This window comes from Callithrix jacchus, chromosome 13 (genome assembly GCF_049354715.1).
Source record: "Callithrix jacchus isolate 240 chromosome 13, calJac240_pri, whole genome shotgun sequence".
NCBI lineage: Eukaryota > Metazoa > Chordata > Mammalia > Primates > Cebidae > Callithrix > Callithrix jacchus.
In genome coordinates, this window is record NC_133514.1 from 50,282,179 (window position 1) to 50,307,051 (window position 24,873).

Below are 24,873 nucleotides of genomic sequence, written 5' to 3' on the forward strand. Positions count from 1 at the left end.
CAAAACTGATTAAATGGCTTTCCAAGGTCGTAGCCACGCAAAGACAAAAACAACCTTTTTTCAAAAACCTGATTAAACTCTGGAGGAACTAGTTCTTATTTTCTTTCTTATCAGGTTTAAATTTTTACTGCATAACCTTGTACTTTAGCCATGGCCTGTATTGGTGTTTTTTGGTTATGCACTCACGGTATCATAGTACATGGAATAACAGTGTGTGTTCGTCACAGCCCCTGCTGTCCTGCACTCCTGTCATTGCGGATACAGCCGAGCCCCGCGGTTACGCTCTGCCCAGCCCAGGTATAAACGGCCTCGCCCAAGTGCGCAGTACGAATTGGGGATGGGAGAAGAGGGGGATGTCTGAGGCCTCGTGCGCCGCGCAGTTCGCCGACGTGGACAGCAGGGGGCTCGCTGCCTTTGGTAGAGAAAGCGCACGGGCTCGCTGAGAGTGAGGAGAGAGGCTTCGGCTCCCGGGGCGGATCTTCAGGGTCCCGGGAACCCGGGCGTCACCGCCGTCAGTGTGACCGGGTCAGAAAGCGTGGGTCGCCGGAGCGCAGTGTGGCCGCCGCGTAGGGGCGTCATGGAGGAGGTGCTGGCGGCGCTGGGGCGGGGGAGGCTGCCAGGGGCTCCGCATGGTCCCAGACAGCCACGCCTGTCCGCGGCGCCCCAGCCTCTTGGTCCAGCCTGGGCCCTGCTTGCTCCCGGCCGCGGGGACTCAGGGTGGGCGGCCCAGGGGCGGCCTTCGGCCTTGGAGATGTGAACAAGGTGACTGGGACGCTGGGGCCACCTGTCTCTCCCACCGCGGCGCCCAAGTGCCCTCGTGATTTGAAAAGAGGGAGACACAGTGGGAGCCCAAAGCATCTAAAGGCGGCGCTGCCGGGATGAAGCCACAAGGAGATGACAAGGCTGCACCCGTGTCTGAAAGCGCCTGGCCGTGGCCTACCCGGAAGAACGTAAAGCCGTGCACCGTCACTAGAGCCACGTGGGGGAAGAACGGGTATGGCTGGGGAGAGCAAAGGCCCAGGGAGAGCCCGACTCCGACCTGGGAGGTGAGCTGCCTGGGGTGAGCCCCATTTTACAGATGAAATGAGGGAGACGTCCAGACGCTTAACGATTGGTTCAAGATTCCATACTTAATAAGGGGCAGATGTACACTCCCAACATAAAATGTGGGTCATCTCTTCATTATTTTATGTATATTGGCTAACAGTGATTAGCCATGCAAGAATAAATCCTAACTGTAAAATCTTCAAACAATGCAGACATGGAGAAAATCCCTTCTTAGAGTTTGTCAGGCAGGTGTGGAGAAACCTCCTGGGGTGGAGGTAACAAACTCACCAACTGCGCAGCTGACAACAGCAGAAACGTATCATTTCCCAGTGCAGGAGGCTGGAAGCCCACATTCAAGGACTTGGAAAGGCTGGCTCCTCATAGAGGCTCTGCAGGAGCCCCTGTTCCCTGCCTCTCAGCTTCTGCTGTTCACAGCAATTGCTGTTGTCCAGTGGCTTGTAGCTGTGTCACTCTAGCCACTACCTCCATCTGCACACAGCCTCCTCTTTTCTTCTCAGAGATGGGATCGTGCTCTGTCACCCAGGCTGGAGTGCAGTGGTGCAATCACAGTTCACTGCAGCCTCAACCTCCTGGGCTTAAGCAATCCTCTTGCCTCAACTTCACCAGTAGCTGAGACTACAGACATATGTCACCATGCCTGGCTAATTTATTTTTATTTTTTTAATTTTTGTAGAAACGTTGTCTCCCTGTGTTGCCCAGTCTGATCTTGAACTTCTGGGCTCAAGCAATCCTCCTATCTCTGCCTACCAAAGTGCTGGGATTACAGGCGTGAGCCACTGTGCCTTGCCAGTTCTGATTATATCTACGTAAGCATCCATCAGTCTTCAGCGCTCAGCATCCTCCCAGGGAGATGACAGACAAGGAAGGAGGTAACGACACCACCCATGCCAGCCCAGGGTCTAGGCCTGATTCAGAGACATGTGTGGCCTGACAGCATCTGGTCAGTCACTATGTCCAGTGAGCCCCAAGCCCAGCTCCATAGAGCAGGTCCAAGAGTGAGGCCGCCTCCCCTCCAACTGCTCATCCCAGTCTGGGGTACTGTCCTCTCCCCAGATTCAGAGGAAGCAGTTCTCTGAAGCTCCAGGGATGCTGGGGCACAGACAGAGGCTTCTCCACAGTGAGATGTGACTATGTCTGCAACATTTCCATGGGCACAGGACAGCCAGTGTCAAGCTCCCCTGCTCACTCAGTCAGGTCCTGCAGTAACCACCCTTCCTTTGTCCCAAGGGCATCTGCTGCACCGCTGCTCAGACTTCAGTGCGTCTGGGGACACGCAGGACGGAGGGACATCCTCATGTGAAGACCCATCCTGCAGATATTGATGGAGGATCAAGGATTCCTACCAGGACCATGTCCTCACCCTGGGCTTTCAGGAAGTGACTATGGGGACACCCTGCCCTGGCCTGGCCTCCCCTTTCCTCTGCACAGGTGGTGGAAGGGTTTGCAAAGGGCCCATCAGGAGCCCCTGCACTCTTCCTCTTTTCCACCCCCAACACAGGATGAGCCTTCGTACTGGCTTCAAACATGCTTGAGAGTCCTCCATATGACCATCTGTGGGTGGCTCTCAGGTCCCTCTCAGGGTGGTCTGACTTGAGCTGGCCTGGACTGCATCTGCTCCTCTTCTGAGATCTCAACCTCCCCAAGTCCTCCAGGTGCCCCAAGCACTGACTCCAGTGTTGGCCTTGCACCTCCCCTGAGCGGCTAGAGATTCTTCTTCCCATCACTCTTCCTGCACGGCCTCTCACCACTGCATTTATTAAAAGGCAGAGAATCTGGAGAGTGCTGATCCTAGAGCACAGCCCCATAATCCACCCAGCTGCCCCGAGGCTCATGAGAGGCAGAAGAGCCACCAACCTTGCTGAACCCATTTTGAAAATGTCCCCAGTAAAACCTGATTGGTGTCCACACTGCAGGACATTGAGTTGTTTGCATTTGCAGGTGGGGCCCAGTGGGGACAGTTGCCTCCCCAGCCCTGAATATGGGTTTTTGGGAACGTAGACCAGCTGAACAGATCTGGGGCAGGTAGACTCCCTCTTGTGCTGGTGGACAGCTTGCCCAGTTGCAGTTGTCACTGACCATGTGGAGATGAAATTACGTTGAGTTTCACAGAGGTCCTAGACCTGGAAGTGTGCGGGGAGCTTTGCTGAAAGCAGAGTCCATCTCCTTGGCCTTCCTGGCTGTTTGGATGTTCGAGTCCCCTGCAGGGCATTCTCCTCATGGCTGGAGCAGCCTGGCCCCTCTCACTGGAGACTTGTTTTCAAGCGATATTCTGCTTGGGGGATCATATGGGGATATCAGGCTCATATCCCATCATAGAATGGACTCCTCTGTGGCCCAAATGCTAACTGGAGCAGTCCAAGGAGGCCGTCACCATTTTGGAACACCTGCCAGGGTGGCCCTGGGGGTGTCGACTCCTGGTCAGGAGGAAGAGCTTTCCTCCACCTCAGTGATTTGCCCTGGGCTGAGGCAGGCAGGAGGGGTCACAGGGGTGACTTCTAATGAATGAAGGTCTTGAATTTGTTCCTCAGCCTGGGCCTACTGAGAAGAATGGGATAGACTTTGGGATCTTGATGTTTCTTGCCCCAGAGACAAAAGAACAAAGTTGACCAAATTTTAACCCAGATGTAAAACAGGCCTTTACAATAATGCCCAGAATCTTCAATTATGTGTGGTAGAACGCTTTCTCTGCTTAGAATTATAACATAAGTAAATTATTAAAAATTATATTATTAAAAATTATAATTACATGGTCATCTTTTTTTTTTTCCCCAGGACAGAGTGTTGCTCTGTTGCCCAGGCTGGAGTGCAATGGTGTGATCTCAGCTCACTGCAACCTCTGCCTCCTTGGTTCAAGCAGTTCTCCTGCCTCAGCCTCCCAAGGAACTACACGCTACCATGCCTGGCTCATTTTTTTGTATTTTTAGTAGAAACAGGGTTTCACCATGTTGGCCAGGCTGGTCTTGAACTTCTGACTTCATGATCCACCCATCTTGGCCTTCCAAAGTGCTGGTATTGGAGGCGTGAGCCACCACTCCTGGTCTAAATGCATATTTCTAAGTGAAAAAAGTCAATAGGAAAAGGCTATATACAATATAATTCCAGCAATATGGCATTCTGGAAAATGCAGAATTATAGTGACAGTAAAAAGATCGGTGGTTACCAAAGGCCAGGAGTAGGGAAGGAGTGCTAAGCAGGAGTTTTTAGGGCAGTGAATCTATTCAGTGCACAATGGTGGGTCCCTGACATCATGCATTTGGCAAAACCCACAGGACTGTGCAACACAAAGAATGACCCTTACTAACATAAGCCACGGACTTTAATATTAACGTGTCAACATTTATTATCAATATTGGTTTCTACAATTTTATCAAATGTACAACATGAATGTGAGATGTTAAAATCGTGAAGACTGTGGCCTGAGGTGGGAGGGAATCTATGGGAACTCTAGGTACTTACTGCTCACTTCTGTAAACCTAAAACCATTATAAAAATAAAGGATATTAATTTTAAAAACTAATAGGAAAAGTAATTATTAGGTCCTAACAGTGTGTGTGTGTGTATGTACACACATATGTGTATTTATGTATATTACACATAAGAATGATTTATTTTACCCAAAGATGGGAGATTATGCCTTAAATAAACGGTGAATGATGTTAGATTAATAAATATTAATTAGCATTCAAAAAAATGAAAGGAAAATAGATCAGATGGGCATCAGACTAGAAAACAATAGTTGCCATGTAAAGAGATATCATGTAGGAGATGATAAGAAACATTTTCGCACTGGCAGTAACAACAGAAAAGTACACCCAAATGTAAGAAACAGACAACTTACGAGGCAAAATGAATAGGTACAGAGGACGTTACGTCTCAAAATTTGTACTTGAAACAAGAATATGGAAATAAAACCTATAGAGAGTGGTGGTGAGCCGAGCTGGTGCGGGGGCTGAGGCATCCAGGGTAAGGAGACTGCAGGTTTCGAGGCCTGGAGGCTGGGGCAGCTGGGGTGGGTGAGGCCAGCAAGTGCTTGAGCTCTTGACCCCAAATCGAAGCTCCAATACCAAAGTAGCCTCCTAATGGCCAACAAGTTCAGCACTTCACCCATTTTATATGTACATGGGTGAAGTGGAGAGCCCTCAGGGAAAGAAAGGGACCTCAAACCAAAGGGTGTTTGAGAGAGCTCTGAGAAAGGGCCAGGGTGTCAGGTGGAAGTGCCCTCCTACCTCTGGACTACGCAGTCCTTCCTAGGGGCCACATGGGCCTCTAAGGAGCTTCTGGTACCTTCCACTTTGGGTTTAACTGCCTCTTGTCTCAAGTTGTGGCTTCTTCTCAAAGACAAAGACACTTGCCTGTGTCATCAATTCTTCTTGCCACTCTAGTCACTGTGGGCCTCGCCAGTTTGTGATGCAATTTTCCATTTTGGATTCGTAATGCTCGATACATTTTATATGCTTATTGGGCATTTATACAGACTCTTTGGCCGCGTGGCTGTCTGAAGCTCTTCCTACTTTCAACAGAGCAGCCCCTCCTGGTTCCACCTGCATGGCTGCTGCTCTTCTTCCTGCGTCCTCCACGCTGACCCTTGGTGCCACCACTCACAAGGAACAGGAAAGACCCCCAGGACTGGGGGCAGCACGCTGTGCCTCTGGCACTCCAGTGGGCACTGTGGGCTGGGCTCTACAGAGCAAGATCCCATCTCTGAGAAGAAAAGAGGAGGCTGTGTGCAGATGGAGGCAGTTGCTGGAGTGACATAGCTACAAGCCACTGGACAAGAGCAATTGCTGTGAACAGCAGAAGCGGAGAGACAGAAACAGGGGCTCCTGCAGAGCCTCTACGAGGAGCCAGCCCTTCCAAGCCCCAGGTCCCAGGAGCCCGAAGTGACTGATACACAGCAACTCCTTAGCCATGACCAGCCCCGGAGGCCCCTAGAGGGGGCTCCTCTGTCTGAAAGCCCCACCCTGGAGGGCCCCGGGGTGACCCTGAGAGGTGAGGGTGGCCCTAAGAAAGCACCATGCTGGGGTCTACATGAGGCCGGACTCCTCCCCAGCTCAGACTCCTGGCTGCCTGTGTAGGTCTGGCTGGCTTTCTGGGCAGGGGGAGGGCAGGCAACACTAAGCCTCTGGCCTCCTCTTCTGGCTCTGGTCTTGAATCTGTTTTCAGGAGCCCGCAGTCAGGCTGTGGCCTTCAGCTCCTGGAGTGCTGCTCACTCTCACCTGTGGCTCCAGTGCTGGGGTCCCGCACTATGGCCGCTGCATCCAACAGAAGCCCAATTTTGTACCCCAGGGTCTAATAGATGACACCAGCAACCGGGCCCAGGGGTTCCTGTCTGATTTCAGGCTCCCACTTGGAGACAAGGTTGCCTCAGGGTCGTGGGGCAGCCCGAGCAGGAGTTACTGTGCTCTGGCACGGCAACCCTCTCCACAATGACGCAGACGGCCCATGCAGGGTGTGGTAACAAAGTCCCGTAAACCAGGCCGAGCACACACAGCAGATATGCACTTCTCACTGTTCTGGAAGCTGGAAGTCCCGCATCGAGGCACTGGGAGAGGTGATGCCTAGTGAGGGCCTGTTTCCTCCTTCGCGGAGGGTCGCCTTTCTGCTTCGTATTCACAGGGTGGATGTGAGAGAAGCTGTGGGAGGCTCTTCAGTGAGGGCTCCGCCCTTATGACCCAGCCACTGCCTAGAGGCTCTCAGTCCTAAGACCATCACCCTGGGGGTTGGGAGGTCCACGACCGGCTTTGTGGAGATGCATTCAGTTCAGTGTCTGGCAGGGGATCTTTTAAATTAAATTAAATTAATTTATTTATTGAGACGGGGTCTCCCTCTCTCGCCCAGGATGGTGTGCAGCGGCCCAATCTTGGCTCACTTCAGTTTCCGTCTTCTGGGTTCCAGCAATGCTCCCACTTCAGCCTCCTGAGTAGATGGGATTACAAGGTGCACCACCATGCCCAGCTAATTTTTTTGCATTTTTAGTAGAGATGAGGTTTTACCATGCTGGCCAGGCTAGTCTGGAACTCCTGACCTCAGGTGATCCGCCTGCCTTGGCCTCCCAAAGTGCTGGGATTACAGGCATGAGCCATTGCGTCTGACCTGGCAGGGGATCTTGACAGGCAGTTGGGGAAGAGGACAGTGCCTATCAGTTGCCACTGGAGACCAGCAGGGACTGTGGCTCCTTCCATTGACAGCCTTTTGACTGTTTTTTCTTTTCTTTTCTTTTCTTTTTTCTTTTTTCTAGGGGGGGAAAAAAGGCCAGATTTTTAGAGAAACTACTCCATGAAGCGAGTGGGTCCAAACAGTGCTAGATGCAGTGGTGTCCATCCGAATGCCCTCCTTAGGGCTGCACATGCCTTCCCAAGTGCCTGAATATTACTGATCAGTGGGTATCCCCTGAGACTCTTTATGGGTAAGGGGTCCTCCAGGATTGTCTTCCAGGAACAGCCTGCATTCAATGAAGGGGTTGTGCACAGTGATGAAGGCCCTCATCCAGTTCAGGACTCTGAGAGGCCCTCTCAGCTCCAGAGCTCAGAAAATAAGGGGCTGAGTTTGCTACAACTGCATCACATCGGGCTGATTCTGGAAGTTCCACACCCGTGTTAAAGCAGGAGTCAGCAGAGGGGGCAGAAGCACTAAGTTGCTGAGACAACACCTGGGAGTGCACAGGAGGGACTCACCCCTAACACCCACCTGGGAGTGCAGACGGAATAGGCCCAGCCCCACCCCAACTTGGGAGTGCAGACAGAAGAGGCCCAGTCCCCACTCCAACCTGGGAGTGCACGGGAGGAACTCACTCCCAACACCCTCCTGGGAGTGCAGACCGAAGAGGCCCAGCCCCACCTCCACCTGGGAGTGCAGACAGAAGAGGCTCAGTCCCCACCTCCACCTGGGAGTGCAAATGGGAAGATCCCAACCCCCAACCACAACTGGGATTGCAGACAGGATGGGCCCACTCCCCACTTCCCACTTCCCACCCCAAGCCAAGAGTGCAGACAGGAGAGGCCCAACCCCACTCTCAGCTGGGAGTACAGATCGGGGAGGCCCTGTCCCCACCCTGACCTGTGTGCAGCCAGGAGAGGCCCACATCCCACCCTCACCAGACTTCCAGTGTGGAGTTCCCTGGAGAGAGCCCTGCCCACAGACATCCTGCAGGGCAGTCTAGCACCAAAACCCAGCCTAGTCTCTTGTATGATCAATTCTCAAGAGATGGTAACCAATAAAACCCAAGTGTTTGAGATTTGGTGGTGGCAGACGCAGAAAAGAGCAGGTCCTGAGGGAAAGATAATCTTTGAGAAGCAAAGCAAGAAAAGATGACAAACAAAACTCAAAGGCCATAGATATTATCACTTTTTTTTTCTGTCATTAACTTTTAAACATAACACATTTTTAAAAATTTCATTCCCCTCTTCTTTCCCTGGTCTCCAAAGCTGCAGGCCTGGGTGGACTGTTCCTGAGAAGCCACTTCCATGATGTCCCTTCTCCAGGGTGCCCATCTACCTGGAGCATCGTCATCCTCACTGCTGGAATCATGTCTCCTGTTGCCAATCCAAGCTCTGAAGACATAAGCACCGGCAAGAAAGGTGTTACCCAGAGAGACTCACTCACCCTCCCTGCTGCAGAGGAGGCCACGCCAGCTGTCACAGCAACTCGCAGCTCCATCCTCTGCTTTCTCAGAACTTACCTGGTTCTCTGGAGTCAGAGGCTTTCTATAAGTCACTGCTCACATTTGCAAACATTCACACCAAGAGAGGACTCCCTTTCCACTTGCCACTCCCCTCTCCTCCAGATCATTATAGCTCTCCCCACCAGCCTTATCAATGTCAGGCTCCAACCCTACCAGGCAGTGTTCAGGTCTGTGATTCACAAACAGACCCCGTGCCAGGTTGGAGCTGCTGCCGCAAGCCTGTTATGCACAGACGTGAATGTTCCCTCTGTGTTGCAAGTGCAGGGCTACTGGGCACTGGAAATGTGCCTGGTGTGATAAGGGACTGGAGATTAAATTTTAAAATACCTCTGGTTAATGGCCATGGCACAAGGCAGCTCAGCACTGGGATTCAGAGATAAGGGAGAATTCACCTCACCGCCCCTGCGTTTTCCTTCCAGCATAGCCATCAATGGCCTAATGTTATCTTTCATCTGATAGGAACTTCCTGAGAACAGACACAAGTACCAGGCACTCTGTGAGGCCCTAGGGGTGCTAAACACTGGGTCATATCCAGGTTCCAGAGAGGTTCACAGCTGGAGGTGATGTGTAAACAGAGTGAAGGACATGTCCAGCAAATCTTGAGCTGAAAAATGAGGGCATTTGGAGCAAGGGTAGGGGACATCCCACTGTCCCCAGGAGCCCACCCAGCTGAGTTTGGCTTTTTTTTTTTTTTTTTTTTTTGACGGAGTTTCGCTGTTGTTACCCAGACTGGAGTGCAATGGCACGATCTCAGCTCACCGCAACCTCTGCCTTCTGGGTTCAGGCAATTCTCCTGTCTCAGCCTCCTGAGTAGCTGGGACTATAGGTGTGCACCACCATGCCCAGCTAATTTTTGTATTTTTAGTAGAGACAAGGTTTCACCTCGTTGACCAGGATGATCTCGATCTCTTGACCTCGTGATTCACCTGCTTCAGCCTCCCAAAGTGCTGGGATTATAGGCGTGAGCAACCGCGCCCGGCCAAGTTTGGCTTTTAACTCACCTTTCTTGTGATGTCTCTTGCTGAATTTGCTGTCATGATTGTCCTGATTAAACGAGAACAGTGTGTGTTCCCTCTGTATCCGGAAGTGTGCATGCAAGATTTGAATTACTTCTATTTAAAATATGCGATAGATTCGGAGGGAGACAGTAAGCCTGGAAGTCTGCATATGGAAAAATATTGTGTTATTTTGTTTTTATTTGATGGTTGCTTTGCAGTACTGCACGTATATTAATGTATAATACATGTACAGGTTGTTGCCTTCTTGAAAAATCTGTGTTACCACCACCCAGATATAAACACCTGGCAGCCCCTCTTTGGCTAACTCCCAGGCAGTAACACCCAAGAGACACTCACTATTCTGGTCATGATCAACGTATTTTAAACTAATTTAAAATAAATACATTTATTTAAAAAATCATATAAATGGAAACCTACAGTATGTACTCTTTTGTTTCTGATTGAAAATTATACGTAAATATCATGTAAATTTCACCTATGCTGCATTGTGATGAAACATTCATCATTTTGTACTGCTTTGTCCTGTCCATATATAACATCTATATTATAGGAAGTTGGTGCAATGAGTTTACACCCTCTGTTTTACATTCACTCTGTTTATCATGATAGTTGCATGCAGCGATGCTGCTATAAAGCCCCCCAGGTGGACACCAACACCCTTGCCTCATACATGTCTTTTGGACATAGGTAGCAGGAGTGGGACTGTAGGGTCACAGGTACTGATTACTGTAATATGCCCTAGAAAGCCATTTATCAAGGTGGTTGAAATTAAATATGTTCCCAGTGACATGTGACAGCTCAGCTCCTTTCACCACCTCACCAACCTCTGCATTTTTCTCTCTGATCACATATCTATGTTGCTGGAGATAGGAGTGAGAAACTCTGTGCCGCTTCCTGTGACCCTGGACCATGCCTTACAAGTCAACTGGAGAGCATGAAGCCCAACACAGCTGAGCTCGCAGCTACTTAGTCCAGGAGGCTACTAATGTGGCTTCCAGGCTCTCCCACTTCTGTGATAGGATGGGCCTGCATGTCCCTCCAGCCTCAGCCCCTGGATGACACTTTTTGTCATAGTCCAGGGTGAAACTTTTGAATATGCATTCTGCTAATCACTTGTGATTGAGTGCACTTTCATAGGCTTTACTATGCCAAACTTGCTGAAGTTTCTATGAATTTGACAGACAAAAGTGAGTACATGGTGGGTTATTCTCTGAAAAACCACACAGCCTTATGAGTTCCTGCATGACTATTTAAGGTTTGTTCAAAGGACCTAATAGGTAAAGTTGCACAGGAGTATCAAACAATGGAAAGATATTTTCAAGGACGATTGAGAATTCAGAAAAAAATAGAAAAAACAAATAAAGTGGAAACCTAATTAAAAATAAACAAATATCACGACAAAGCAATTACAGAAGGTAAATATGGATGAATAACAGTCATATGAACATAGGTTCAGATCCACCTGAGGCAAAAGGAGCAGCTGTGGAGGAGCCCAGCATATCTGTGTGGAAGGCTCCATCCAGGAAGAGCAAAGGGAAAGCAAAGGAGCTTGGGGCAAGAGTGTGATGGGAGTGGCGGAAGCAGTCAAAGCTCCTTGAGCTGGAAGCAGAAAGAGGGATGGAGGTCTGCCAGCCAGCAGGGCCCGGGCAAGCAAAACCTGTGGGTTCCTGTGGATATTCCAGAACTGCACACTTATTTCTGAGTCAGGCATAAAAACAGTGAGTGCTGAGCAGACAACTAATGTTACAATAAAAAAAATCAGAATAAATTGCCAGTTAGGTTGTGGGGAATCAAACTCTCACTCACAACTGGGAGTATTCAGGTCAACCATCCTGAGGGATTTCCTCAGCACACAGTAACATTAAGTGTGCACCCTCTATGCACCAAGCCCTCTCTCATTCAGAGGCAGAGGGAAAGATAAAGGAGGAAGTCCTTATCATAGGAGGTAGCTGGTATCAGCAGCAACCTGGATGCTTGGCACAAGAGGATTTATAAAGAAAGAGTAGTTGACGCAGTGCTGACCAGTTGGAAGTCATGGAAGAGGCTCACATGCACACATGGATAAAATTAAATGTATAATTATTAGTTTAAATCTTAGAAAAAAATAACCACCTGAGGCCTAAAGAAGGAGCATCATTTAATGCAAAAATGCAAACACACTTTATGAATTCTTTAAGTATCTGTAGAGATTATTTGGAAGAGTGGTCCACGTTATTTACACTTGGGTTGGTGACTCAGGGATGGATGGAAACATGATCTGAAATAGTTATAAAGGAAAAACATAGATAAAAGAAAGGCTGATGAGAGTGTGGTGTGAGTAAACTCTGTGCTTGTGGGTCCCAGGAAACATGGACAGAGAGGAAATATCACACATGCCCTGCTGGTGCAGCTGGAAGGCAGTCTATGGCCGCTTTCAGTGAGAGGGACCTCCCCTCCACCGACAGCACCCTTGTTACAGTTCCTAGCTGCTCTGGCCCTTCTCTGATACCATGAATAGCTTTAGAAAAGAAAACTGGGGGCCTATCATTGAGATGCCCATGTATGTCAGGGAGGCAGGAAGGTTTTGGGGTATGAGGGCAGTGGGGGACACTGGGGACTTTCCTGAGATGTCCCCACCCAGCTGAGAAACCCCTCATGGCCTCCAGGGGAGTTCAGTCATCAGGGGGCCCACTGGATAGGTTTGGGTTGCAATGTTGACAGCAAGAACCCCCTCCACCCACTGGGTCAGCTGTGAGAACCCAGGGGAGGGAGGTGCAGGGACATGCAGGTAGCAACTCTTATTTGCATGCAGTGGCTCAGCCCCCATGAAGGGTTTAGGAGCTGTAAGGTGGCTTTTGGGGAGCACAGGCTCCAAAGTAGTTTCAAGAAGTGGGAGTTGAGTCTGGGTTCCTGTTCTCACACTGCTCACCCCTGCACAGGGGAGGAGGAACCTCACCCCACTCTGCCCTAAACCCCTCTCCTCAGGGAGCTGTGATTCTGACCCACAGTTTTTCCTCTCTGTTTAGAGTGGCTGTGGCCAGGCAGGGCTGACTCAGCCACACACACACACACACACACACACACACACACACTGAATAGGCAACTCTCTGAAGTAGAAATAGTTGATTAATTAATGCACCTATGGGATTTTTCACAAACCAAACTAATATTTTTATTTTAAAAAACCTTTTTTTATATTCTCATTTTTTCTTTTTTTGTCATGTGAAAAACATGCAGGATTGTTGCATAGATACATATATGGCAATGTGGTTTGCTGCCTTCCTTCCCCTCACCTATATCTGGCATTTCTCCCCATGTTATCCTTCCCCAATACCCCATGCCCCATTGCCCCTCCCCTAGTTTTCCCCACATACCTCAGTGTGTGATGCTTCCCTCCGTGTTCATGTGTCCTCATTGTTCAACACCTCCTATAAGTGAGAACATATGGTGTTTGATTTTCTGTTCTTGTGTCAGTTTGCTGAGAATGATGGTTTCCAGATTCATCCATGTCCCTACAAAGGACATAAACTCATCATTTTTTATGGCTGCATAGTATTCCATGGTGTATATGTGCCACATTTTCCCTGTCCAGTCTATCATCGATGGGCATTTGGGTTGGTTCCAAGTATTTGCTATTGTAAACAGTGCTGCAATGAACATACTTGTGCATGTGTCCTTATAATAGAATGATTTATAATACTTTGGATATGTACCCAGTAATGGGATTGCTGGGTCAAATGGACTTTCTATTTCTAGATCCTTGAGGAATAGCCACACTGCCTTCCATAATGGTTGAACTAATTTACACTCCCACCAACAGTGTAAAAGTGTTTCTATTTCTCCACATCCTCTCCAGCATTCATTGTCTCCAGATTTTTAATGATCGCCATCTTAACTGGCATGAGATGGTATCCCAATGTAGTTTTGATTTGCATTTCTCTAATGACCAGTGATGATGAGCATATTTTCATGTTTGTTGGCCTCATATATATCTTCTTTTGAAAAGTGGCTGTTCATATCCTTCACCCACTTTTGAATGGGTTTGTTTTCTTCTTGTAAATCTGTTTTAGTTCTTTGTAGATTCTGGATATTAGCCCTTTGACAGATGGGTAGATTGCAAAAATTTTTTCCCATTCTGTTGGTTACCAGTTTACTCTAATTTGTTTCTTTTGCAATGCAGAAGCTCTGGAGTTTAATTAGATCCCATTTATTTAGTGCTATTGAGCCTACATAGAAAGAGACCTACTTACGTAATTGGTAAGGGTGTGAACTGATCAACTTTGTGGAAAATAATCTGCCAGTACTATTAAAATTATAATTCAATTTGTCACAGCTCAATTATACCATTTTGAGAATTGTATATACATTAAAAAAACATTGGTGGGGTCTATGTATATTGATGATTATTGAAAAGTCATTAGTGGTGGAAATTTTAAAGAACAGCCTTAGTATCCATCTAATAGAGAATAAAGAAATCAGAACGTATCTATAATATCAATTACTAAACAACTGAAAAGAATACATTAATCTACATTAGTTGGAACTAGTAATGTCTACCTTGTATTGCAAAGGGAGTAATTAAATCACTATATAATATAGGATTTGAGAATATTCTTTAAAACAAAATAAATAAAACCCTAAAAGGACAAACTATTGAAAGTCCATTACAAAATCCAGAAGTGATGCTAAAAAATTAAAAATTTGACTATGTAAAAAGAAAAGATTTTCAAAACAAAAACAATATGAACAAAGTAAAAGTTCTGATACAGACCATGGCTGGACCTTCTGATACAATGTTGAATACAAGTTATGACAAGGAATATTTTTGCTTTGTTCCCTATCTTGAAGAATGCACTTAATTAATTATTAAGTGAAACATTAGCTATAGATTTTGGTAGGTACTCTTATTAAGTGGAGGGATTTTTTTTTTCCTGTTCTAGGCTTGGTAAGTTTTTATGACTAAAGATTATTTTATTTTGTCAAATGCTTTTTTCTACATTTATTGTGATGGTCACATGATTTTTCTCCTTGATCCTGTTAATATGGTGAATAAAACTGATTTTTCAGTGTAAATTAAAAAGAAAAAAATCACTTATTAAATGGAAGTAATAAATGTGCAGAAAATGTTAAGAATATCACTAAATGAATTATAAAACTAGTAAAACATATCATTATGAAAATCACAGGGAGAAATACAAATGGCCAACATACGTACACAGATATGCACAATCTCACTAATAAGTGGAGAAATCCAAATTAAAAGTAAAAACATGTTAAATCATAAAATTGGCAAACTTTAACATTGATAATTTCCTGTGTAATTAAGGGTGTGGGGAAATAGAAATTCTCATACACTGACGGTAGAAGTATAAACCATTGATTTCTTTTTGGAACACAGATTTTTAATTTTCATCAAAATATTAAATATTAATTTTTTCAGCAGTATTTTATTTTTAGAAATCAATCATAAGAGAAAAAAAACACTTAACCAATGTGACAAAAAGGTGGATACACAGGGGTGCCCAGTACAGCTTTGGTAACAATAACAAACAACTGAAACTGTCATAAGCATTTCTCAGTGAAAAAGTGACAAAATTATGGTAAAATATTCTATTGAATAATGATGTAACTAAAACTCATAATGAGAGAGACCTATATGTGCTGATTAGCAATAATCACCAAATTAAATCTTATGTGGAAGCCAATCAGGGAACAATAGGCAAAGCAAGATCACGTCATGGAAACATATGTGCATGTTTACCTGTATGTAGGTGAAAGGAGGTTTTGGGGTGGCCTGGGAGCTGGTGGGGATACATTTATTCTATAGACCTAAGCACTACGTAAATTTTTATAACAATAACAATTGTTTTTAATTAATCACATAAGAAACACATGTGTTTAACCCTATATAGATGAGATGCAAGGCTAGTTCAACATACGCAAGTCTATAAATGTAATTCACCACATAAACAGAACCAAAGCCAAAACCACATGATCACCTCCATAGATGCAGAGAAGGCCTTCTACAAAATTCAACAGCCCTTTATGCTAAAAACGCTCAATAAACTAAGTATTGATGGAACTTATCTCAAAATTATAAAAGCTATTTATGACAAACTCACAGCCAATATATTGAACAGGCAAAAACTGGAAGCATCCTATTTGAAAACTGGCACTAGACAAGGATACCCTCTCTCATCATTCCTATTCAGTATAGTATTGGAAGTTCTAGCCAGAGCAATCAGGCAAGAAAAAGAAATAAAGGGTATTCAATCAGGAAAAGAGGAAGTCAAATGGTCTCTATTTGCAGTTGACATGATTGTGTGTTTAGAAGACCACATTTTCTCAGCCCCAAATCTCCTTAAGCTGATAAGCAACTTCAGCAAAGTCTCAGGATACAAAATTAATGTGCAAAAATCACAAGCATTTCTATACACCAATAACAGACAAACAGTGAGCCAAATCATGAGTGAACTCCCATTCACAATTGCTACAAAGAGAATAAAATACCTAGGAATATAACTAACAATGGATGTGAAGGGCCTCTTCAAGGAGAGCTACAAACCACTGCTCAAGGAAATAAGAGACGACACAAACAGATGGAAAAACATTCCATGCTCACAGTTAGAAAGAATCAATATCATGAAAATGTCCGTACTGCCTAAAGTAATTTATAGGTTCAATGCTATCCTCATTAAGCTACCATTGACCTTCTTCACAGAACTGGAAGAAAACCATTTTAAACTTCATATGGAACCAAAAGAGAGCCTGAATAGACAAGACAAACCTAAGTAAAAAGAACAAAGCTGGAGGCATCATGCTACCTGACTTCAAACTACATTACCAGGCTACAGTAATCATGCATGGTACTGGTACCAAAACAGAGATATAGACCAATGGAACAGAACAGAGGCTTCAGAAGTAACACCATACATCTACAACAATCTGATCTTTGACAAACCTCACAAAAACAAGCAATGGGGAAAGGATTTCCTGTTTAATAAATGATGTTGGGAAAACTGGCTAGCCATGTGCAGAAAGCAGAAACTGGACCCCTTCCTTACACCTTATACAAAAATTAACTCCAGATGGATTAAATATTTAAACATAAAAACTAACACCATAAAAACTCTAGAAGAGAAACTAGGCAAAACCCTTCAAGACATAGGCATAGGCAAGGACATCATGATAGAGACACCAAAAGCATGGCAACAAAAGCCAAAATAGACAGATGTTATCTAGTTAAACTTAAGAGTTTCTTAGGTCGGGTGCAGTGGCTCAAGCCTGTAATCCCAGCACTTTGGGAGGCCGAGGTGGGTGAATTATGAGGTCAAGAGATTGAGACCATCCTGGTCAACATGGTGAAACCACATCTCTACTAAAAATACAAAAACTTAGCTGGGCATGGTGGCACGTACCTGTAAACCCAGTTACTCAGGAGGCTGAGGCAGGAGAATTGCATGAAACCAGGAGACGGAGGTTGTGGTGAGCCGAGATCGCACCATTGCACTCTAGCCTGGGTAACAAGAGCGAAACTCTGTCTCAAAAAAAAAAACAAACCCAAAACTTAAGAGTTCCTGCACAGTGAAAGAAGCAATCATTTGAGTGAACTGGCAACCAACAGAATGGGAAAAAGTTTTTGCAATCTACCCATCTGACAAAGGGCTAATATCCATAATCTACAAAGAACTAAAGCAGATTGACAAGAAAAAAAGAAACACATTCATTCAAAAGTGGGTGAAAGATAAAAACAGACACTTTTCAAAAGAAGACATATATGAGGCCAACAAACATATGAAGAAATGCTCATCATCACTGGTCATTAGAGAAATGCAAACCAAAACCACACTGAGATACCATCTCATGCCAGTTAGAATGGTGATCATTAAAAAATCTGGAGACAACAGATGCTAGAGACGATGTGGAGAAATAGGAACACTTTTACACTGTTGGTGGGAGTGTAAATTAGTTCAGCCCTTGTGGAAAACAGTATGGCTATTCCTCAAGGATCTAGAAATAGAAATTCCATTTGACCCAACAATCCCATTATTGGGTATATACTCAAGGGTTACAAATCGTATTATAAAGACACATGCACGAGTATGTTCATTGCAGCACTGTTTACAATAGCAAAGACTGGGAATCAACCCAAATGCCCATCAATGATAGACTGGACAAAGAAAATGTGGCACATATACACCATGGAATACTGTGCAGCCATAAAAAAGGATGAGTTCATGTCCTTTGTAGGGACATGGATGAATCTGGAAACCATCATTCTCAGCAAACTGACACAAGAACAGAAAACCAAATACTGCATGTTCTCATTCATAGGTGGGTGTTGAAGAATGAGCACATGGGCACAGGGAGCGGAATGTCACACACTGGGGTCTGTTCGGGAGTGTGGGGCTAGGGGAGGGACAGTGGATGTGGGGAGGATGGGGTGGGATAACATTGGGAGAAATGCCTGATGTAGGTGATGGTGGGATGGAGACAGCAAACCACCATGGCATGTGTGTACCTATGCAACAATCCTGCAAGATCTGCACATGTACCCCAGAACTTAAAGTACAATTAAAAAAAAAGCAGACAGAAAATGAGACACACATGGTTTTGGTAAAAACTGAGAAATAGATCATTAACCCATCTATATGGTGTGTTTAATGAAAACAACTTTTAAAACCTTAAAAAAATAAGATAGGTCCTCCCAAATTGCCTTCTTACAAATCATAGAAATTCATATGCTTCCAGCAGTTACAGACAGTGGGTGTTACCGCCTGTCCTCATCAACACTGAATGTTAAGCATGAAAACTGTGTGTCCCTTAACTGAAATGATTCGTACCAGAAGTGATTCAGATTTGGGTTTTTGCAGATTTCAGAATATTTGCATTATATATACTTAGTGATTGAGAATTCCAAATCCAAAAATTTGAAATCTGAAATCCTCCAGTGAGCATTTCCATTTAGAAGCTGAAAGTGTTTTGGGTTTTGGAGCATTTTGGATTTCAGATTTTTGGATTTGGAATGCTAACCTGCATTAAACAACTGACAACCTGAAAGACACAAAGCACACCTGAGTTTTTTATCTTGCTTCATTCTGGGCTTTTAAAATTTCTGTGCCGATGTTCATGCTGTGTGTGAAATCCTGCTCACCCCCAAACAGGTCCAGCCCAGGTGACAGCTTTGCTGTGAAGTCTTTCCCATTCTCATGGGGAACACTATTTATTTACTTCCTGATACCCAAAAAGAACAGTGCAAATACTCCTCTCACTTGCATTGTGACTTTTTAAAAAATGTTTTTATGTGGAGCCCATTCTCTAATCCTTTATTCCTTACTTCACTGTACAGATTAGGTGCAAATATTATTTGGTTCGATGACTGAATGATACCATCAAGAAAACCTTAATCCTCCCAGGAACCTCAAAAATAAGGTACAATCATAATATTTTTACATTGATTCAAGGGATTTGTGTAAGATCACAATTCAATTCAGTATCCAAGCATTCTGACTCTCAAATCTGTGCTGCTGAGCACTGTGCTACGTATAAATGTCATAGATCATAAGAAACAGAAATACCTGAGTGCAGAAATGCCCTCTGTATTTACACACTTTGGTGAGCATTACGAAATGGGGCTGCTGAAATTGATATGAGCTTGGAAGGTCAAAGGGAAGCATTCTGTTACCCCAGTGAAATAAACATTGTGGTTTGCTCATTCTAACATGGAAAAAATTTCTAACCTATTTACCCTTTAATTAACTCCTCCAAAAGAAGAAGCAGGAAGACAGCTGCAATTAAAGGCTCAAATGGAAGTCTTTCTTTTTTTTTTTTTTTCGAGTTTAGCAGTTTATTAGGATTTATAAGTCATTTTAAAAACAGTCGATTTAAACCAAGTAGAAATAAGTATGCAAAAAGTCTGCAAAACAAAACATACTTTAAACATGTTTAAGTAGACAGATTACCTGAAATTCTCGATTTTTCAGTCACTTCACTGTTATGCTATGGCAGCCAAGTAATCCTTAACTTCAGTTGGAGTAAGCCTCCTAAATCCAGCTTCATTGCAGATTCCAACTTCTATGTTATCCTCTGTCATTTGCCCTTCAAAGCTTTCCTTTAGGGTTAATTGGCTGTATGAATGGTATCTTCAAGTTCCAGATCTTCATTATATCTTTTCTCAAGGAAAGTTTTCCCATTTACATAGTTCTTTCCCATTGCTGTAGCTTTCCAGGCAAAGTATGCTCCAGATGGATCTGACTGAAATAAATATGGTCGTCCTTCATTCCAACCACAGTAAGTAAAGAAACTCCAAACGGAGGAACACCGCCTGACTGAGTATATTCCTGCATCACAGAAGCTACTTTCTGTACCAACTGAGCTGTGGGAATGGGTTCTCGGTACAACAGATAGTACTGTTGAGCTAGTTTTCGAGCTCTGTGCACAAGCACTCTGTAATTTGGGCCCATGCCACTGTATACCAAACCTATATGCTTGGTAATTGGTTCTACTTTGTGTACACTTTGCTCATCATACAGAATGGATTTCTGTTTTTTCTCAGTTGCTAATACCACACCATTTGCAGCTTTAATTCCCACTGATGGTGCTCCTTCAGCTTCAGCAGCCAAAGCATATTCAATCTGGGCAAGTTTACCAGATGGGCTGAATGTAGTCAGCAAAAAGCTGTACCCGTGTTCCGCCATCTTTACCCGAAGAGCCCGGAAGTATTTCTACCTAATGGAAGAGTTGTGCATTTTGGAAAACTGTGCTAGAAGGACCCAAACAATGCTGACGACAATTATCAGGATGATAAGTAATCTGAGAAGACAACAAAGTGATGTAAATCTTAGACAAGTCATCATAGGCACCTCCATTGTGCTTCAGTGCTTGCATTTATTCTTGTGCTATTCTATTACTTTTACCAAACAAAACATAACTCCTTGACATCACATGAACCCATGCTATGCCTAATGAGCATCAGTTAGTAAAATGCCCATGACTAGTAATCTTCACCTATACAATTATTCATTCATAAAATAGTTCAAATGTAAGCAATTAATGTATTGAATGAAAAGTACATAATATATTGATTAGAAAAAACACTCTATTAAAATACATTATTTTTATGATAAAAGAGATTACCATTTTTGTACTTTTTCACAAACAGAAAACTAAGTCAGCTTACACAGGTGAATTTTAAAAACATCTAACTCAGAATTCTGAGTAAATTGGCCAAAAATGTTAACTTACCCATTTCAATATTACAGGATTCATGCAGGCGGAAACAACAATAAAATACTGGTAGTCAGTGTAGTCCTATCTGTGGGCCCTGAGGTCCAGGGAGAATGAGTTCACCACCTTCCCACCTCACACTAGCCAGTGTTTTTTCCATGAATAATCAAAACAGCAAAATTTACTTACCTGTTCATAAAAGATCATCACTTCTGTGTGTTCTCCTGAAATAGGTGGTGGCTGGGTGAAAAGGGGGACAGAATTAGGGCAGGAGATGGGGGCTCTAGCATCTTGAGTGAGCTTCTAAAACCTCTACAGCTTCCAGCCACTAAATGGGATAAGCCAGGGAAAGCTTTAGCCCAATGCCCAGAACAAAGTCAGGTTTAGTGCATGGCCTGTTCTCATTGTTCTGTCATCAGCAGCTGTGTCCTGTGCCTCCCACCCACTGGGCTCTGCTCTTCCCATAGCATGTGGAGTAGCCCCCAGAGGCTGGCCTCCAGCTGCCCTCCAGGCCTTGTTTCCTCTCACTCTGCCACGGGCTCCTCACTGACCTGCCTTGCTCCTGGATGTCCTCAGAAAACACCATGTACTCAACTGTAGGAGGCATGCAGCCTCACTGCTCCTTCCCCGGGGTGCCACAGGGCTCACCTACTCAGAAGGACCCCACATACCTGGAGGAAGGACCCTCCCTTCCCTCACTCTCCTCTAATTTTTGTAGCAGCTTTCCTTCCTTCTGCTCAGTGCAGCACATGCTGATGAATCCTCCATCTTCCCCACAAAGACAGGAATAGCATGAGCAGCAGAGAGTAGATACTCAATGACAGAAAAAACAGTCATTGATTTATCATTTAAATTTATCAAATTTATCATCAATTAAATAAAATGTATGCTAAAGGTCACATACCTCCTATGAGACCACTGCATCTTCTGCCTCCTCAATTTCAGTCCGGCACCTTCCACAGCAACATGTCATCCCTCAGCACCATTCCTCTCTTATTGCCTTTGTGCAAAGCCAGGACCAGGGCCAGGTAAGGCCTTGGGACTGTCCCTCTTCAGTTACCTGTGAAACAATCATGTCACCAACAAAGCATGGCCTTACCAATTGGTAGTCAGTGCCTCCCAACACCTATGTCCCTGCGAAGGTGGCAGTACCCCTTTGCACCTCTAGGTGATAGAGCATGTTTTTACCTCAGGCCTGGGTACCCAGTCTATCCTGTCCAATGAGAGAGATGTGGAGAAGGAAAGATTCCAAGTTAAGGGGAGACTACTGGGGTTTTTGCTTTCATCCTGCCCCATTGGGAAGGCTGTTAAAGAAACAGCAAGTGTAAAGCTGGGATGACAGAACATGTTTTCATTATTTAAACCAATACACTCCACAGTTTGGAACAACAAAAAGAAAAATGGTACATCCAAGCCACATTATTCTTATCACACTTAGCTAAAATGTCACTTTATCAATATGACCATTTTTTAAAAGAGTCAAGATCCAATTGTTTTTCTGTTAGAATATTTACCAACATTCCTTTCCACCTGATTCATTCAATTTTTTAAGAACTCAAAATTGAATAGCAAGTGTAGCAAGACAATGACTGAACTGCAGCTATGCACAGCCACATGGCTGACTGCTCCAAACTTACTATGAGCAAAAGCCTCCAGAAATCAAGAAATACATCCTGAGTTATTCTATTTATAATAAGTGCAAACTAAAAAGGAGCAAACTTTAGCACACAAAGTTGTAGTGGTTAGCTTTGGAAAGGAGGAGATCCAAGGACAGTTTTCGAGTGCAGGTAACTTCTATTTTTTGATCTGACTTGTAGTTACATGGGTGCTCATTTTATGAAAAATCACAGAGCTGTATTATTTAGGTTTTATGTGTTTTCTGTATCTATGTTGTACTTTAGATTTTTTAATGTTTCACAAAATACTATGACAATATATGGCCTATTGAAAATGCAGGAGAAAAAGTAGACTCTGTGGTCCATTCTTTCTGTCACCTGCCAGCCCCTGGCTTCAGGCCCAGGTGGCTCTAGCTGTCCTGGGTTGACTGAACTCTTGCAGCAGCCTCTTGGAATGAATACCTTCCCTGCCTCTGTCCCTTGGTAACATGGGCCCATTCTTAATGGCTGCAACTGATAAACTCATCTGTGTTAGTGTATGGATGATTCATCTGTTTCCTCCTTCATGTGACGTATATAGGCACATCTGGACAGGACATTTGCCTGTAAGAACAGGTAATAATTTAATCCCTCATGAAAAACACAAATGGAGTTTTGTGAATATGTGGTTGAACATCAGGAATATGAGCAGAAGTCAGGTACAATCAGAGACACTTCAAAGGAAGAAAAACAACTATTTCATTTAAAAATAGGGCCCTAGTTTTTGTATGTGGAAAGAGAACCTAAATATCTTCTCCTGTCTCTTACCCCACTCTAGCACTCTGTAATTAGTTTCACTGGAACCAACCACAGAAGCCTCTAATCCATTTCTCCATCTGCACTTCCCCAGGAGAATTCTAGGCAGAGCCCAGGGGCCCCTCAGCAACCCCGTGAGGAGGAGCTCGGTCTCCCTCTCTCTCTCTCTCTCTCTGACACCTGTTTCTGGACCTTGGTGTGGAAGTCCATGGAGAAGGAGTGCTGCTGCTACTGAGGTTATAGGTCCTGACCTCCTAATCCTGAGGCCAGCAGAGGGTGCAAGCACTGGCTAATGGCTGGATGCTATGACTCATGAGACATGAATACAAACCAAGCCAGTGTTTTGTTGATTTCCCAAGAAAGCTTTTATTTTCTTCCCTAATCATAATAATGCAGAAATTTCATTTCCAGGAATATTTTCAATAATTGTTGTTACCTGACGAGTAAATTAAACTATCACAAACAACCTGATTCCAGAGCAGTGAAAGTCAATTCAGTTCTCCAGCTGTCTCATGGGGACCAAGAAGTGGCAGTGCATATTTTAATACCTACACAGGCAGAAATGTCACCAAATGCAGCCTGTCCATCTTATCCAATTCACATTTACTTCATTCTACCTCAACCTCCAGTACCCTCTGCCATACTCAATGGACTTCCTCCAGTCTAAGCCACTCACCAAAATGGGACACCCATACCCAAATGACTCTACAAATCCAGCAGGGAGGTTGAAGAGTGAGGTGAGCAGAGCAGCAAATACACCAAATATCCCTTCCTTTGACTGCTGCACAAACTCTTCTGTCCCTCTGGTCTTTTCTAGTTTTTCATGTTTCCTTACACCTTAGAAACATTCCTCAGAATTCATACCTTGAAAGAGAGGCCCTTGGTTCATGGCTTGCCTGTGTACACAATGGGGCTGATCATCCCTGGCCTCCCTGTGAGGAACATGAGCGGCAGCTTCAGGAACTCCCCCCGACACAGGCAGCCTTCATGTGCGACTCCTCCATGCCTCATAGGCAGTGCTGTACAATACACTGCCAGGAACACACAACATACTCATGAAATGACCAACCACAGGAGATTTTAAAGGTGAGTGTCCCTACCAAGTGTTTACTAATACAGTAAGAAATGGTGTCATGGCTGCTGGAAAACAATGGGCTTTGACATTAAACATGGACTTGACTCCCTGGTCCTCTTAGGTGTTTCACCTCTAGAATGTCAGACTTCTCATCTCTAAAGCAAGGTTGCCTCTCGCAAGTCCTGGAAGAAAACCACAGGCTAATCTTCCTCAGGAGCGCAGATGCAAGAAACAGAGTAGAAAGCACTGATCCGTAAGTCAATTCCAAGAACCAAAACCAAACCAAAGAAAACCAGGCAATCAGTGTGTGGTGCAAAATGACATGGCATAGTGCTAAAGCTTTTCAGTGTTTTAAAAATATTAGGGGAAAAACAAGCTCTGGGAATGGCTGCTAGAGGAACATTTATAAGAGAT

The 24,873-nt window shown here is 44.7% G+C and overlaps 1 long non-coding RNA gene and 1 pseudogene across 2 annotated transcripts; one reads left to right on the forward strand and one right to left on the reverse strand.

Moving 5' to 3' along the window:
* Positions 1-419: 419 nt before the first annotated feature.
* On the forward strand, positions 420-4,581 carry LOC103787544 (uncharacterized). Its single transcript, XR_001906851.4, has 3 exons — positions 420-1,046; positions 1,742-1,937; positions 2,296-4,581. It is a non-coding gene; the product is annotated as an uncharacterized LOC103787544 (long non-coding RNA).
* Positions 4,582-8,389: 3,808 nt separating this feature from the next.
* LOC103787543 (proteasome subunit alpha type-2 pseudogene) lies at positions 8,390-20,461 on the reverse strand (annotated as a pseudogene). Its single transcript, XR_013525703.1, has 4 exons — positions 19,710-20,461; positions 13,122-13,259; positions 9,751-9,910; positions 8,390-8,618 (listed from the first exon to the last, which is right to left on the reverse strand). The product of XR_013525703.1 is annotated as a proteasome subunit alpha type-2 pseudogene (transcript).
* Positions 20,462-24,873: the final 4,412 nt, after the last annotated feature.